The following is a 3,571-nucleotide window of genomic DNA, read 5'->3' as shown; positions in this document are numbered from 1 at the left end:
AGAGAAAATAAAAATACAACCGTTGGTAAAATTAGTTTTTAAAAATATGTTACCGTTTGTGATTAATTACCGTTATAATTTTTTTGAGTTTATAAAATTATGTAACAAATAAACAAATAAAGTTGACACTTCATCCTCTTGGCACAAAGGACAAGGTAATCCTCTTCTCCTTGAGGATCCTCTACATTACCCAACATCAAAGAGGACTACTCCAAATCAGCAAAAAAACCCACACAAGAGGACATATATCCTCTCCAATAATCTTGCTCTAAAGAGACAGTTATACTATGGATTTGCTGAAAATTGTGCCGGAATAATATTGACTCATTGACTTACATTTATTATTTGTAGGATAGTGAATTATAATGATATAACTCCGTTTCTTTGAGCTGTTTTTGTTTGGAATGTTGTAATGAAGAGGGAAACTAAATACGTGTGAGATATTCTTAAATTAGTTTCGACGTTGTGATTCAAAATTTATAGATGTTTAGATATTTGTAGCCTAGTGGCGGAATTGGCCTTGTGCCTGGTGGGTCAAATGAGTCACCAAGGCCCAAAAAAAATTTTAATTTTTTTCTTAAAAAAAAAAAATATTCGAAGATTTACACTCCGAGCTAGACGAATTATTGATACACTCCATTGCTTAAGGTAATTTCTGTTTTCTAGCAAATGTCTGTAATTTGATTGAATATTTACTATGGCTTATCACTTGATTGTGAAATTCTAGTATTTGATGATGATAATAACGATGATGTTAGGAACAAAGTTCAGTCTTTTCTTGAAAAGTTTGCCTCTCACTTCAATTCATCATCCTCTTGTTTCTTTTTCTCCTTTACCCATCTTTTCTTTCTCAACCCAACATCAATTTTGTTCATCAGGTCTTCTATTTGTCTTCAATTTAACTTTTTGATTGTTAATTTTGATCTGGGTACTTGTAATTTGTTCCTAATTGAATTGCGTATGTGTAAAATTTCATGATTTAATTTTTTAATGTTATTTTTAATGTTTATTTGGTTGTAGAACGAAGAAAGCTAAGATTGCAGGTGAGAAATTGTGTTCCTGCCCTGCTCCTGCTCTTCCTCTTCGCTTCATCTTCACCAAATCACCAGACGGCCAGATCAGCAGACCTCCGCCACTGCTTCCAGTGCTGGTCACCTCCTCCTGCTCTTCCTCTTCTTCATCTTCGCTCACTGCTGCTGCTGCACACAGGCGGCTCGCCGGCTCCACTGCCTCCACACATTGATGGTGTTGTTGCTCTTGATTGGTATTTGGGTTGTCGGTGATCATCGAAAGCTTCCTCCTCTCTCTCCTATTCTCATTTTGCTAGTAAGTTGATTTCTAATTTTTAGTTAAAAATTCTAATCTTCAATTTAATTCAGTCTAATTAGTTAATTCTATTAAATTATTTGATATAAGTTTAAGGAAATTGGAGGTTGTCGAGACACAGTGATTGGATTCTTCTCTCTATTTCGTTGATTTTGTTAGTTTTTTGGTAAAAGTTTGAAACTTTAGTTGATTTTGTTGTTGTTTGTTTGTAAACTTTGAACCTTTTGTTAATGTTGTTGGGTTTTTGTCTTTTTGATGAAATTTGAACCTTTTTGACCATGTGATTATGTGAATTGTGGTCAGTGTTTATTTAGGGTGTTTATTAGCTTGTCAATTTAGTCTTGTCAATTTTAAGCTTGTTAATTATTAGTTAGTATTGTAATCTTGTCAATTTTCTATTTGGATGATCTTGGTAAGAAATTTTTTTTTTACATATTTGGTTATCGATTGTGACTCACCAGTCGGAAGTTCCTGGGTCCGGAAGTTCCTGGGTCCGCCAAGGGTTGTCAATAGGGCGGGGTGGGGCGGATTTTAGTCTTCCCATCCTCATCTCAATCTAAAATTTTCATATCCATCCCCATCCCCATCCCCATCCCCGCGACGGGTCTAAAATTCATCCCCATCCCCGCCCCCACTTGAATAATCACCCCCACCTAATCCCCACCTAAGACCTGCCTAATCCCCGCCTCCCAAATACACAATCCTTCATAATTAATAAAGATTGCAAAAAGAAAAAAATTATTATTAATATTACACATTCTATGTTTATAATATAAGTGTATTACAAAGTATTATATTTACGATTTTATTTTACATAATTTTTTTTTATAAAATAGTATAAAAGTATATAATTTTGTTTTTAAAAATATATGGATGTGGGATGGGGCGGGTACGAAGTGGGGTGGGTGGAGATGGAGCGGGTACGAAGTGGGGTGGGTGGGGATGGAGCGGGTACGAAGTGGGACGGGTGGGCGGATAAACCTAAAATCCACCCCGCCTCATCACCCATGGCGGGTATGGTTTTTATCTCCATCCCCGCCCCATCACCCGCCAAACCAAGATTCATCCCCGCCCCAACGCAGCTCTCTTATTTGACCCGCCCCAACGCGGGTCTCTTATTTGACCCGCCCCACTGACATCCCTAGATATGTGCTTTATAAGTGGGTAAAAGACACTTGTAATTTGAAAAAACAAAAAAAAAAAAAAAAAAAAAAAAAAGGTAGAGAAACAGAGTGTAATTGGATAGAGTTGACATATTTTGACTCATATAGTATAAGCTACTCCGTATAAAATTAAATGCTTGTTGTTACTTTATTTTTCTTAAATAAATAAATAAATATCTGGACTAATAGATTTAGAATACTTTTTTTTATTTTTAACTAGTAGATATACAAACCAACAGAGTTGTTTTTTTTTTTTTTTTAAGGAACATACCAACATAGTATGACTATGGGCCGTTACTGTTAACTTAGTGAAGTATAACTTGAGGTTCAGGTTCAATGCATAATAATTCATTGAGGCTCAGGTTCAAGGCATAATTACTTAAGTGGGGTCCAGAAAAGCTGTGATGCATTTATAAATCTATGTGGTCATTAGTTCTTCTTATTAACCACAACTAATTATTTGCGGTTGAGGTTCACGTTGAAGTTGATAGTTGTGATAATTTCTTGATGGAATCTTAAAGCTGCAACTACTGAGTAGTATTTATCTTCTCTCTTTGTTCCTTTATTTCCCAGTTTATATTTCTGTAGTTTGAAATTAAAATTAAAAGAGGTGGTTTTTGGTGTTCTTGTTGAAGCTAAGGAAATGATAACTTGCGGAGAAGTAGATTCTAAAGGTCACTTGGAATTGAGGGAGGATCCAGAGGCATGGATTAAAAATAACCCTCCTTCTCGTCTAGCCTTGCGTTGTTATGAAAAGGAAGAGGTAGGAGAATCAATAGGTGAGCTCACACAGCTCATCCGCCTGGAATTCTTGTACTGTGATTCCCTGAAATGTGTGTCTAACACCATCACTAGGCTTCACAAATTGGAGCACTTGCAATTTTATAAGTGTTATTGTTTGGAAGAATTGCCGGCAAATATAGGGCAGTTGGTGAGCCTTACTCATCTCAAGCTTGATTATTGCGAGAACATAAAGTTCCTTCCTGATAGCATTGTAAATCTATCCAATTTGACTTATTTAACTCTCTCTTCCTGTGATTCCCTTGTTGAATTGCCGGCAAATATAGGGCAGTTGGTGAGCC

General features: G+C 36.0%; 1 long non-coding RNA gene across 1 annotated transcript; it reads left to right on the top strand.

Annotated features, from left to right (window-relative positions):
- Window positions 1-655: 655 nt before the first annotated feature.
- Window positions 656-3,571, top strand: LOC110706222. The gene is made up of 3 exons (XR_002508276.1): window positions 656-878; window positions 1,021-1,326; window positions 3,125-3,571. It is a non-coding gene; the product is annotated as an uncharacterized LOC110706222 (long non-coding RNA).

The sequence above is a fragment of the Chenopodium quinoa genome, unplaced genomic scaffold (assembly GCF_001683475.1).
Source record: "Chenopodium quinoa cultivar QQ74 unplaced genomic scaffold, ASM168347v1, whole genome shotgun sequence".
Classification (NCBI taxonomy): Eukaryota; Viridiplantae; Streptophyta; class Magnoliopsida; order Caryophyllales; family Amaranthaceae; genus Chenopodium; species Chenopodium quinoa.
The sequence above is the reverse complement of the archived record's forward strand: the minus strand, read 5'-3'. Positions and strand labels throughout refer to the sequence as shown.